The sequence below is a fragment of the Odocoileus virginianus genome, chromosome 3, assembly GCF_023699985.2.
Source record: "Odocoileus virginianus isolate 20LAN1187 ecotype Illinois chromosome 3, Ovbor_1.2, whole genome shotgun sequence".
NCBI classification, from domain to species: Eukaryota; Metazoa; Chordata; class Mammalia; order Artiodactyla; family Cervidae; genus Odocoileus; species Odocoileus virginianus.
Window position 1 is genome coordinate 7072930 of NC_069676.1, and position 13895 is coordinate 7086824.

At 46.4% G+C, this 13895-nt stretch overlaps 1 long non-coding RNA gene across 2 annotated transcripts; it reads left to right on the plus strand.

Annotated features, from left to right (window-relative positions):
• Positions 1–614: 614 nt before the first annotated feature.
• LOC139033433 (uncharacterized) lies at positions 615–13061 on the plus strand. 2 transcript variants are annotated; one of them, XR_011486016.1, is made up of 4 exons: positions 615–5920; positions 7331–7417; positions 7738–8087; positions 9139–13061. It is a non-coding gene; the product is annotated as an uncharacterized lncRNA (long non-coding RNA). The 2 variants fall into 2 exon arrangements; XR_011486015.1 differs by having other exon boundaries at positions 7331–8087.
• The last annotated feature ends 834 nt before the right edge of the window (positions 13062–13895 follow it).

Sequence of the window (13895 nt, forward strand, 5' to 3'; positions counted from 1 at the left end):
TAAAAAGGAACGAAGCACTGACATAAGCTACAATGTAGATGAACCTCAAAAGCATTATGTTGAGTGAAAGAAGCCAGACAGACACAAAATGTTCCATAAGGTATGATTCTGTTAGGTAGTTAGAATAGGGAAAAAGCAGTCCAGAATGGCAGTGGCTAAAAGACCTGGAAGGGAAAAGCCTTCGAAAATAGAACAAAGGAAGGTCCAAGGACTGGAGTGAGAACCTCAAGTAAAACAAACAGCACTCCTGGCTGGCCCAATTTACATAAGACAGGCCCAGGGACAGTGAAACATATAAAAAGAGGAGCCAAACCCTCTTCTCTCTCTCCCTCCTGCGCGATGGGACGCTCTTCTCTTCGCGTCTTTGGGTCGACGTGCCCTCACGCCTCGAAGATGGATTTTCCCGCTATTATCTAAATAAAATAGAGCTGTAACACTGATTTATTTAAGAGCTATAACACGGTCTGTTTGAGACCTGAGAGCTACAACACGGTCTATCCTCCGAGAGCTGTGACCCGCCAAGGGGGCTTTAACGTCCGTCACTCCAAATCTCTGTTGTGACGAGACAAAGGACCGAGGAGCATACACTCGCCTGCCATCTATGGTGCCGTGACTCGGGCTTAACCTGGCTGAAACAACCTCCGCGCAGAAGATGCCAAGCGCAGAAGGAGCCCAACTCAGCGGAGCTCCCGGGGTAGAAGCGGAACGTGAAGAAAACCCAGCGCAGGGGAAGGCCCGTCGTGCTGGAAACCGGGGCAGTGAGAAACGAACTCAGCAGAAAGCCCACGTGGCTCAGCCTCAGATTCCAGAAGACCTCCGGTTAAGGTAGGAGGTCCTCGCTCCTATGGCTGGAGCGACATGCCTAACAATTACAATCTCTCGTTTCTCGTTTCCTTGAACCCCCCGCGAACAGGCGGGCGGCGGTGGGTGCAATTGAGGGACTCTGGAGAGGCTACTCTTCAGTATGTCCCCAAGTCACTATCTGCTGGGCCCCAGTAGCGGTTACCCAAGCCGGTGGGGGTTCTTCTGTCCCTACTCTTCTCTGTGCCAAAAATCAGACCAATGAAAACTGAGCACAAGTCAGGAATTTAGCAGGTTTTCTGGCAGGCTCTGAAGGGGATTCCTTGGCATGTTCTTCCCACTGCTTTTTCCTCCTTTCCTTCAGCTCTTTCTCCTGGGACTCGAGCCCGATCAAAATCCAGGATGCCCGGCTCAGGCTCTGAGGTCTTATTATAAGCAAAAATTCAGTGAGAGACAAAGCGATAAGTGGGGGGTGGATTTGCTAGGATTCAGAGAGGAGCGCCCATTCTACAGGGTACTGGCCATGAAATGTGGCCTGGCTAGGTAGGTTTTGCGAGCAGGGTGAATTCATATGCTAATGAGCCGGAGGATCATCCCAGCCAGTGGGGAACCACGCCCCCTCTGTCTTTTGACATTGCCTTGGAGCTGTTCTGCCACCTCTGGGTGCGTCTTTTGGCTTATAGATTGGGGATTAAGGTTTACTCGAATTTGATTTGTCATCTTGGACCCAATTGATTTTAACCGGTTTACGTTACTGCCCTTGTGCTATGTCATTCTTTCAAAGGTTGTGCCCTGCCCCCCTTTCCCTCCTGTTTCATGCTCCCTCCCTCAGCCCCATCTGGGCCCACAACGTTGCCTCTACAATCTTCCAGAGGGATAACCAAAAAATAGCTGGCCTTGGGAGGGAAATACTGTATAATATCCAACCTCTTAGTCCTACCTAGCACTGGTCACACTGGAGATCTTGGGGACGTCCAAACTCCAGCCCGGGGGTCCCAGGAGGTGATCACGCCTTGACCTGCCTAGGGATCTGGTCCTTGAAAGGTTGTCACACCTCAACCTGCTCGGGGATCCGCTAGTCCCAAGGGTCCCAGGAGGTCGTCAAGCCTCGACCTGCCCAGGGGCCCAATTCTCGGGAGGCTGTCATGCCTCAGCCTGCCTGGGGATCTGCATCCTGACCCGGGGATGCCTGGCTCTCAGGTTGTGAAAGTACTAGGTAGGATGAGCTTATATCATGGTATCTATTCCCATCCACACTGGGCAAACCAGCAATGAGTTAATATTACAACCCCTTAATTCTACCCAGCACTGGTCACGCTGGAGACCTTGGGGATGCCCAAACTCCAGCCCGGGGGTCCCAGGAGGTCATCACGCCTTGACCTGCCTAGGGATCTGGTCCTCGAAAGGTTGTCACGCCTCAACCTGCTCGGGGATCCGCCAGTCCCACGGGTCCCAGGAGGTCATCACACCTCAACCTGCCCAGAGACCCAATTCTCAGGAGGCCGTCACACCTCGACCTGCCTGGGGATTCGATCTCTAGGAGGCTGCCATGCCTCAGCCTGCCTGGAGATCTGCATCCTGACGCGGGGACGCCTGGCTCTCAGGTTGCAACAGTACTGGGTAGGATAAGCTTCAAAAAGCCTATTAGCTTTTTTCTTTTCCTTTTCCTCCCTGTCATGACTGTTCTTCAGATGGGAAATAACAAATCCACTTCCCAGCAGACACCCTTGAGATGCATCCTTGATAACTGGAAGCTGTTCGATCCTCTAACTCTGAGGAGGAGTCGTTTAAAATTCTTTTGTGCGACTACGTGGCCACGGTATCCACTGGGGGACGAGGAACACTGGGCTGAGGATGGGACTTTAAATTACAATACCATCCTGCAATTAGAATTATTCTGCAAAAGACAGGGAAATGGACAGAGATCCCCTATGTCCAAATTTTCTTCAGACAGAGATATGAAGGAACTCTGTCTTAAGTATGGGATTGCTGTGCACCCTAAAAGGGAGCCCATGAGGCAAATGGTGTTAGGCACAGGCAACCAAGAGAAGGAACCCCCCCCCGTGAAGGCTCACCTCCCACAGCTCCCGAGTTGCCTGGGCTTCTTCCTTGTATCCAAGTGTGCCCCCATATCCAGGAGCACCCCCTCCACAAAAGCCAGCTCGAGTATGTCCCTTAGTTGAAACTGGAGGAGAATTCGGACCAACCCACGTCCATAAACCCTTCTCCCTCTTAGAACTAAGACAGATCAAACAAGACCTGGGAAGCTATACAGATGACCCAGGCAAATATATAGATATGTTCCAACATATTACATTGGCCTTTGACTTAACGTGAAAGGACATCATGGTCATATTTAGCCAAACTTCATCTGACCCTGAACATACTAGGGTCTTAAAGGAAGCCCAGAGGTATGCAACAGGGCTTCACATATCAAGTGATAGATACCCAGTAGGGGAAACTGCAGTCCCCTCCTCCGATCCTAACTGGAATTATAAAGACCCTGAGCACATCTGGGAAAGGGATCATTTTCTAATCTGTGTAAAGACAGGACTGAAAGCAGCCCAGCAAAAAGAACCCCATTGCCTTTCTGGAAAGGCTGAAAGAGGCCCTCCCAAAAGTTTACCAATTTGGACTTAGACTCTTACGAGGGACAGGTGATTTTAAAGGACAAACTCCTGTCCCAATGTGCATCAGATGTCAGAATTAAGTTACAACAGCTACAGCAGCAGGACCCTGCTGCCTCTTTAGATGAGATGATCCAGACAGCCCCCAATACCTTTTATAACAGAACAGGAGAAGGAGGCCAAGGCTCAGGAGAGGGAGAGAAGGAAAGAGATAAGGCATGCCCAGATGCTGGCCACCCTCCAGGGAAGCCCTATGGCACACCCCAAGTCCTTGAATGACAAGGCACGAGGCAAATGCCTAATCTGTAGATAGGAGGGGCATTGGGTCAAAGAGTGTCCTAACCGTGGCAAGTCTCCTAAAATGGCTTGCTACAAATGCCATCAACTGGGACATTGGGTGGCACTCTGCCCTCGGGACCCAAGAGCCTCAAGGTCAAGCGCCAAGCCTTCCGTCACGATGGTTCAACAGGACTGAAGCGGCCCACTCCAGCCAGCCCTCCTGTCACAGATAACCATCACGGGGCTGGAGCCAAGGATGCAACTGGATGTGGCAAGTAGGTCCAAGAATTTCTTGGTTGACACAGGGTTACCTACTCTGTCCTGACTTCCTACTCTGGAGCCTTCTCCTCCCAAACCTGTACCATTTTGGGTGCCACAGGAAAAGCAACTACTAAAAGATTCACCCAAGCACTTCTTTGTCGCTGGGATGGACAGATATTTTCCCACAGTTCCTGGTGGTCCCTGAGTGTCCTACTCCCTTAATGGGAAGAGACATACTCACTAAACTGGGGACCACCCTTGTGATGGGAAGCCTTTCAGCCCCTAGGGCCCTACAGCTTCTGGTTACTACTGAAGAATCCATTACACCTTCTCCAATAGAGAGAAAACAAAGACTATGGGAGGACAAAATTAACCCCCAGGTGTGGGACCAGGGGATTCCTAGACGAGCCCAACAAGCTGAACCAGTCATCACTGTCCTCCGAGATCCCACTTGGCTTCCTAACAGAAACAATATCCTCTCAAAAGAGAGGCTCGGGAGGGAGTACATCCTTTAATAAATAAATTCCTTGCTTGTGGGCTTTTGGTCCCCACCAATTCGCCATGTAACACCCCAATCCTTTCAGTAAAGAAAAAGGATGGAATCTGGCGAATGGTTCAAGATCTCCGGATCATAAATGAAGCTGTGGTCACTCTCCATCCCACAGTACCCAATCCCTATGTAATCTTGGGAGAAATCCCACCCAGTGCAAAGTAGTTTACAGTCTTGGACCTCAAATATGCATTTTTTTGCATACCACTGGCTAAAGAATCTCAATATCTTTTTGCCTTTGAGTGGGAGGCCCCAGGAGAAAAACACCAACAGATGACTTGGACAGTATTACCTCAGGGGTTCAGAGATAGCTCCCACCTGTTTGGACAGGCCCTTAGCCAGGATCTCCTAGATCTGGACCTGGGATCTAATGGGAAAATATTACAATATGTAGATGACCTACTAATCTGCTCTCCAGATGAGAAAAATGCCCAACAACATGCAATTCAGGTTCTAAACTTTTTGGCAGAGAGGGGATATAAAGTCTCCCGTGCTAAGGCACAGATGGTCAAGACAAAGGTCACTTACCTGGGAGTTCAGATTACACACGGGTCCAGGAGGCTGTCCTCTGATCCAGTACAAGGAATCCTCCAGTTGCCCTCCCCCACGACTCGAAAACAATTGCGAGCTTTCCTGGGGCTAACTGGGTATTGTAGAATCTGGATACCCAACTATGGTCTAATTGCCCAGCCCTTATATAAAAGCTTAAAGGGACAAGATGATTCAATCCCACTGATGTGGGGAACTCCTCAAAAGGAGGCAGAGGCTACACTAAAACAGGCCTTAACTCAGGCACCTGCCTTGAGGTTGCCAGATCCAAAAAAAGCATTCCAACTTTATGTCCATGAAAGAAGGGAACAGCCTTGGGAGTGTTAACTCAAAGGTTGGGATCTGAGCCCCAGCCTGTAGCTTACTTATCCAAGAGGCTTGATCCAACCGCCCAAGGATGCCCCCCCCCCCCGCCTTTGAAATCTTGCGGCTATTGCAATCATGATAGAAGATGCTTTAAAACTCTCCTTTGGGGGCAAGCTAACTATTTTTACCAGCCACCAAGTAAAACAACTCCTAAATGGGAGAGGCCACTTACGGATGTCTGATCAAAGAATCCTCAGATATCAAGTAATACTGATGGAAAATCCAGGCCTCACTATATCCTCTTGTGAGGTTCTTAACCCAGCCACCCTCCTGCCTACCCCCCAGGGCTCTCTCCCCTTTCACTCCTGTCTAGAAACCTTGGACCACTGGACAAAACCCCGAGAGGGATTGTCAGAAAATCCTCTGATCAATCCTGAGGAAATCTGGTACACTGACGGAAGCAGTTTTGTCTTGGATGGAAAAAGAAGAGCCGGATATGCAGTAGTCTCCAATTTTGAGACCATAGAGGCTAAGCCTCTGCCACCAGGTACTTCAGCCCAATTAGCTGAGCTCATAGCCTTGACACGAGCTTTAGAGTTGGGAAAAGGAAAAAGAATAGCCATTTACGCTGACTCCAAGTAAGCCTTTCTGGTGCTACATGCACATGCAGCTATTTGGAAAGAAAGGGGCCACCTGGCCACCCGAGGGTCCCCAATCAAATATGGTGATCAAATCCTTAGACTCTTGGCGGCAGTCCATCTGCCCACTGAGGTTTCAGTCTCCCACTGTAAAGGACACCAGAAAGGGAGCACAGAAGTGGCACGAGGGAACCAAGCAGCCGATCAGGCAGCTAAGAGAGCAGCATTACAGAACCATGACCTAATAAGGGTTGCCACCCTAGTTCCACAGACTAACTTGCCAGAAACTCCTTTATATACTGAAGGTGAGACTCTTAAAGCTAAGAGTGAAGGCTTTCAAGAAGATCATATGGGGTGGTTCCAAAAGGAGCGACTCCTTTTTCTGCCTGGGAACCTCCAATGGAACTTGGTTAACTCCTTACATGCCACCACTCATTTAGGGGAAAAGGACCTCCAAAGATTACTAGAAATGTCCTTCGGAGGAACAGGCCTCCAAAGGACTATAAGGCAAGTGGCCTCCTCTTGTCCCACTTGCCAATTAAACAACCCCCAAGGAGCTCGAGGACCCCAGCTGGCCCAGCCCGTCCAATGACGTGGGGCCTATCCAGGAGAGGACTGGCAGATGGACTTCACCCAGATGCCAGTTTCTCAAGGGTATAAATACCTATTAGTAATGATAGATACATTCACAGGATGAATTGAAGGCTTTCCCACCCAGACTGAGAAGGCTGAGGAGGTAGTAAAAAAATTACTCCATGAAATCATTCCAAGATTTGGTCTGCCCAGGTCATTACAAAGTGACAATGGGACATCATTTACTTCTAAGATCACCCAAAGAGTCTCTAAAACATTGGGCGTTACTTACTATCTCCATTGTTCCTGGAGGCCTCAGTCTTCAGGAAAAGTAGAAAGAGCCAATCAATTCTTAAAATCAGCGATAAAAAAGATAACCCAAGAGACCTCCCTGGGATGGAAGGAGGCTTTACCAATTGCTCTCCTCTGCACCTGTATTGGCCCTAAGGAACAGGTTGGTCTTAGTCCTTATGAGATGCTATATGGGAGACCTTTTGTTTATGTCAGTGACCTTTTCCTAGATCCAGAGGCTCAGACCCTCCAGTCTTATACCATGGCATTGGGTAATTCCAACAGATTATACGCTTGTGGGGTATGAACCAGGACCCAAAAAACTCTTAAGGAGTCACCACTGTACGCTCCAGGGACTCAAGTCCTAATTAAAGTCTGAAAAGATGGGTCCCCAAAAGCTCAACTCCAGCCCACATGGAAGGGCCCCTACCCAGTAACACTTTCTACCCCCACAGCAGTCAAGGTGCCAGGACATGACTCCTGGATTCACTGCTCATGAGTCAAGCTGTGGAAGAAAACAGAAGAGGACACTCAATACACATGTGAGCCCCTAGGAGATCTCAGATACCTATTCAGAACTACAAACGAGTGCCCTTCTAATAAACAACCCCAAAATCTTGTCTCTGGGGCTAAGATTTCTCAAGACAGCTCTAAAGAGCCAACACAGCTTGGCAGAGATTGTACTCCAAAACAGACAGGAGATAGATCTTCTGATCTCTGAACAAGGAGGGACTTGAGCCATCCTGGCGATGTAAATGTAAAATTGGCTAGCGTCCCTACTAGTCCTTGTCATGCCATACTGACACTGCTAATGATTGTTCCATGTACTGTCAATTTTCTAATCTATCTTGTCTCTGCCCAGGTCAAGCTGCAACATGCAGTGCCAGTTCAACAAAGACATAAAACTACAGCTAACCATGAAAAATATCACTCACCCTTAGGTGGACACCGCTACGAGGACTTTGAGGCTTGAGACTAGCAAGAGGGGGAGGCCCAATACCCCTCGCCATCCCAATTCAGCAGGAAGTAGCCAGAAAGACCTCGACGCCCCTATTCCCAAAGAATTGGGCCTCCCATCTCTTGAGGGGGGAATGTTAGGTAGTTAGAATAGCGAAAAAGGAGTCCAGAATGGCGGTGGCTAAAAGACCTGGAAGGGGAAAGCCCGCGAAAATAGAACAAAGGAAGGTCCAAGGACTGGAGTGAGAACCTCAGGTAAAACAAACAACACTCCTGGCTGGCCCAATTTACATAAGACAGGCCCAGGGACAGAGAAACATATAAAAAGAGGAGCCAAAGCCCTCTTCTCTCTCTCCCTCCTGCGCGATGGGGCGCTCTTCTCTTCGCGTCTTTGGGTCGACGTGCCCTCACGCCTCGAAGATGGATTTTCCTGCTATTATCTAAATAAAATAGAGCTGTAACACTGATTTATTTAAGAGCTGTAACACAGTCTGTTTGAGACCTGAGAGCTATAACACGGTCTGTCCTCCGAGAGCTGTGACCCGCCAAGGGGGCTTTAATGTCCATCACTCCAAATCTTTGTTGTGATGAGACAAAGAACCGAGGAGCATACACTCGCCTGACAATTCCGTTTTTATGAAATGCACAGAATAGGTAATTCTTAGAGACAGGAAGCAGATTGGTGGTTGCCAGAGGCTGGGGAGGGAGAGCAGAAGGAGGAAATGGGGAGTGATTACTTAATCAGTATGTGGTTTCCATCTAGGGTGATGAAAATGTTTTGGAACTAGATAGAGATAATAGTTGCCCAACATTGTGAATGCACTAAATGCTACTGGATTGTTCACTTTGAAATGATTAACTTTATGGAACATGGATTTTGCCTCAATAATAAATAAATTAGATATAAATCATAAGTAAGTTGATGTGATTTCATATCACTCATACCTTTGCTATAAGCATAAGATTATTATTCACATTTAGAGATGGAAAAGTTAAGCACAGAGAAAGGAAGGGCTCCACCCAGGGAGCAAGGAGGCCTGAGTTGGACCTGGGGTCTCTCCACCTTCAATCATGTTCCACTCCTCTGCCTGGAAGCCAAGCAGGTGACAGACTCACAGTGAACTCATCAGCCTTAGAGCACAGGTGACTTAGCAAGAGGGCAAACAGGAGAATCCAGAATACTGGCTAGCTTGACCTGGTTCTTTTCCTCTGGCCCAGGAGGACTCAGCCAGGGAGGCCCAGAGCTAAGGGACTGTCCTTTGTTCAGGCAGAAAACCTTCTGTTATTGTCACCTTTCTGTTCTCAGTCCTGGGCTGAATGCCCCAAGAATACTCAGTGCTGGAGCCAACACTCAAGGAGCTCCCAGTTTGGAGAATATGGAGCTTGAGACACTCTCAGCCTCTCAATGTCAAGACTGAACCAGAGGAAGGACTCCGGAGCTGGGAAAGAAAAGAAGGAAAAGCCTGAGGAGAAGGGAAGTCTTCCTGGATGTTGGGGGTGGGTTTTGAAGTATGTATAAGAGTCCATCAGGGCTCCCCAGGTGGCACTAGTGGTAAAGAACCCCCTGACAGTGCAGGAGACAAGAAACATGGGTTCAGTCCTTGGGTTGAGAAGATACCCTGGAGAAGGAAATGACAACCCACTCCAGTATTCTTGCCTGGAGAATCCCATGAACAGAGGAACCCGGCAGGCTGTGGTCCATAGGGTCACAAAGAGTCAGACATGACAGGTGACTTAGCACACACACATGTATAGGAGTCCATCAGGTCAAATGAAAAAGCTTGTGAGTATTTTACACACTCACATTACTAGGGAGAATGCAAAGTGATATGAGCCCTGGAGGGAGGAAATTAGTAAGTATCTGGCAAAATTATACATGTATTTATCCACTTAGAGAAATATACCCCAATGGTTTTCTTGTAAAATTAAGAAAGGATGAGTGAAAAAAGTTTTTCATAGCAGCACCATTTAAATTGCCAAAAGATTGGAAAGTTCCATATGTCCAACAGTAGGGAGCAGTTGAATCAACTGTGGCATGATCACATGATAGAGTACTATGCAGCCGTAAAAAAGAAAGGAACTGCTCTGTATACAAGAAAGGGAGAGAAAGAGAGAGGAGAAACATGAAAATTGTAAATTGTTACTGAAAGGAAGGGAAAGAACATGATGGAGGGTTCTCCATCCAAGAATAGAAGCTAAATGTCTCTCTGTATATCTTATTCTGTAGTATCATGCAAGTATTTTGAGGGCAAGAGGAGAAGGGGGCGACAGAGGATGAGGTGGTTGGATGGCATCACTGACTCAATAGACATGAGTCTGAGCAGACTCTGGGAGATGGTGAAGGACATGGGAGCCTGGCGTGCTGCTGTCCATGGGACTGCAAAGAGTTGAACATGACTGAGCAATTGAACATAAAATCATATTAGATTTAAAAATCAGTCTCCTCACTTCATGCCCATTAAGATAGCTAATATTAAAAAAAAAGAAAATAGTAAGTGTTGGTGAAGATGTGGAGAAATCAGAACCCTGTGCATGGTTGGTAACATGTAAAATAGTGCAGCCACTCTGGAGAACAGAATGAAACTCCTCAAAAAAGTAAACATACAATTACTACATGATCCAGCAATTTCACTCCTGGATATACACCTGAAAGAAGTCAAAGCAGGAACCTAATTAGATATTGTGCATGCATGTTCATAGCAGAACTAAGCTGCATTTGTTATAGTACAATATTCAGTTTTTGTTCAGTCACTCAGTCGTGTTGGCTCTTTGCGACCCCGTGGACTGCAGCATGCCAGGCTTCCCTGTTCTTCACTCTCTCCTGGAGCTTGCTCAAGCTCATGTCCATTGAATCAGTGATGCCCTCCAACCATTTCATCCTCTGTCGTCCCCTTCCCCTCCTTCCCTCAATCGTTTCCAGCATTGGGGTCATTTCCAATGAGTCAGTTCTTCACATCAGGTGGCCAAAGTATTGGAGTTCCAGCTTCAGCATCAGTCCTTCCAACACATATTCAGCACTGATTTCCTTTAGGATTGATTGGTTTGATCTCCTTGCAGTCCAAGGGACTCTCAAGAGTCTTCTCCAACACCACAGTTCAAAGGCATCAACTCTTCGGCACTCATTCCTCTTTATGATCCAACTCTCACATCCATACACAACTACTGGAAAACCATAGCTAAGAATATATGGACCTTTGTTGGCAAGGGGATCTCTGCCTTTTTTTTTTTTTTCCTTACTATCTAGTTTTGTCATAGCTTTTCTTCCAAGGAGCAAGTGTCTTTTAATTTCATGGCTGTAGTGATTTTGGAGCCCAAGAATATAGTCTGTCACTGTTTCCATTGTTTCCCCATGTATTTGCCATGAAGTGATGGGACTGGATGCCATGATCTTAGTTTTTTGAATGTTGAGTTTTAAACCAGCTTTTTCACTCTCCTCCTTCACCTTCATCAAGAGGCTCTTCAGTTCTTCTTCACTTTCTGCCATAAAAGTAGTGTCATCTGCATATCTGTTATTGATATTTCTCCCAGCAATCTTGATGCCAGCTTGTGCTTCATCCAGCCCAGCATTTCACATGATGCATTCTGCACGTAAGTTAAGTAAGCAGGGTGACAATATACAGCCTTGATGTACTCGTTTCCCAATTTGGAGCTAATCTGTTGTTCCATGTCCAGTTCTAACTGCTGCTTCTTGACCTGCATACAGATTTCTCAGGAGGAAGGTAAGGTGATCTGGTACTCCCATCTCTTGAAGAATTTTCCACAGCTTGTAGTGATCCACAGTATTCAGAGATAGCTTTAAATGGGGTGGTGAAATAGTGATGTAAATGTTTTAATAATAATAGCAGGTTAATAATATCATTATAACATAAATCTTGTTACTTGAGATGTTTTCTAATCACACATTGTTTCTAGTTGCACAGTTATAGTGCACAATTTTATGTTGTTTTTATTGTTAAAAAAAAATAAAAACTTTCTGTCATCATAAAGAAACTTCCTAAAAATCAAAAGCTTCAGGTTAGAGACATAACAGTACAAAATGAAACTATTTCAAGTGACATTGCATGCATGCTCAGCCCATCAGTCATGGCCAACTCTTTGGGACCCTGCGGATTCTAGCCCCCCATGCTCCTCTGTCCATGTGATTTTCCAGACAAGAATACTGGAGTGAGTAGCCGTTTCCTCCTCCAAGGGATCTTTCTGACCCAGGGATCGAACCCTTGTCTCCTGTGTCTCCTGCATTGGTGGGCAGATTCTTTACTACTGAGCTATTAAGGAAGACCCTCAAGTGACAATATGGGACAGTAATTTGACAGCACATTCCCAATGGGATATACCCAAAGGACAGAAAGGAGAAAAAAAAACAGAAACAAAAATAAAGACTTCAGCGGATTTTCAATAATCATACTGTTTCAGGCACTGTTTTGTTATTCTGAAATGATACGTGTGCCTTGTGGAATAAAGAAAATATCACTATCATTGAGAATTGGAATTTTCAGCATTAGGAATACAGGTATAAGATTTATCAGATGAAGTAAGTCATATAATGCTAAATATGAATTGAAAGTGTTGATATAAGTTCATGATGTATTTTATTTTTTAAAAACTAGTGAGAGATTTCCTATTTCTGTCCAATGAAAGCATTCAGTTCAGTTCAGTTCAGTTGCTCAGTCACATCTGACTCTTTACCCCATGGACTGCAGCACGCCAGGCCTCCCTGCCCATCACCAACTCCCGGAGTCCACCCAAACCTATGTCCATTGAGTCAGTGATGCCATCCAACCATCTCATTCTCTGTCGTCCCCTTCTCCTTCTGCCCTCAATCTTCCCAGCATCAGGGTCTTTTCAAATGAGTCAGCTCTTCGCATCAGGTGGCCAAAGTTTTGGAGTTTCAGCTTCAACATCAGTCCTTCCAATGAAAACACTAGAAACAACTAATAACCCATTAGCCATGAGCACCCTTGACTGTGGTGTGTAGACCACTTTCCAATCAAAGGAACAAGGTCTCATTGAAGAAATGGCTGATTCCATGCTTGAGGCAAGAAATGTACAGGACGTCCCTTATCTTATTACATCACATAGCAAGGACACTACCTAAGAGTCCTGTCCAAAAGAGCTCAGGAGTCAAGGTGAGAGCCTCCCACTGGCCAGAGAAGGGATAATAATTTGATTACTCAAAGCTGTGGTTTTTCCAGTGGTCATGTATGGATGTGAGAGTTGGACTGTAAAGAAAGCTGAGCGCTGAAGAATTGATGCTTTTGAACTGTGGTGTTGGAGAAGACTCTTGAGAGTCCCTTGGACTACAAGGGGATCCAACCAGTCCTTCTTAAAGGAGATCAGTCCTGGGTGTTCATTGGAAGGACTGATGCTGAAGCTGAAATTCAAGTACTTTGGCCACCTCATGCGATGAGTTGACTCATTGGAAAAGACCCCGATGCTGGGAGGAATTGGGAGTAGGAGAAGGGGATGACAGAGGATGAGATGGCTGGATGGCATCACCGACTCGATGGATATGAGTTTGAGTAAATTCCGGGAGTTGGTGATGGACAGGGAGGCCTGGTGTGCTGTGGTTCATGGGGTTGCAAAGTGTCGGACACGACTGAGTGACTGAACTGAACTGAGGCAATAATCATCAATAGCAGCTAGCATTGCAGAGAAAAGACAGTGAGTGGAGGTTATGGAAGTATAAGATGCCTCATGAGTTGACATATATCAACTGGATGATGGATATTCATGGGGGTTCATTATAATGGGTTGGCCAAAAGGTGTGTTCAGTTTTTTCCATAAGATGGCTCTACTAGCACTTAATTGTCTTTAACTTTATTTGGAACAATTTTTTATTATATTGTATTGTATTGTGGGAGACAGCCAACATACTCAAAATGCCCAAATCGAGCATTGAGAATCATTTGCACCAGTTTGGTTATGATCATCACTTTGATGTCTGGGCTCTACATAATTTAAGTGAAAAAAACCTTCTTGATCCTATTTCCACATGCAATTCTTTACTTAAACATAATGAACAGGGCTTTCCTGTTGCTTCAGTGGTTAAGAACCCGCCTGCCA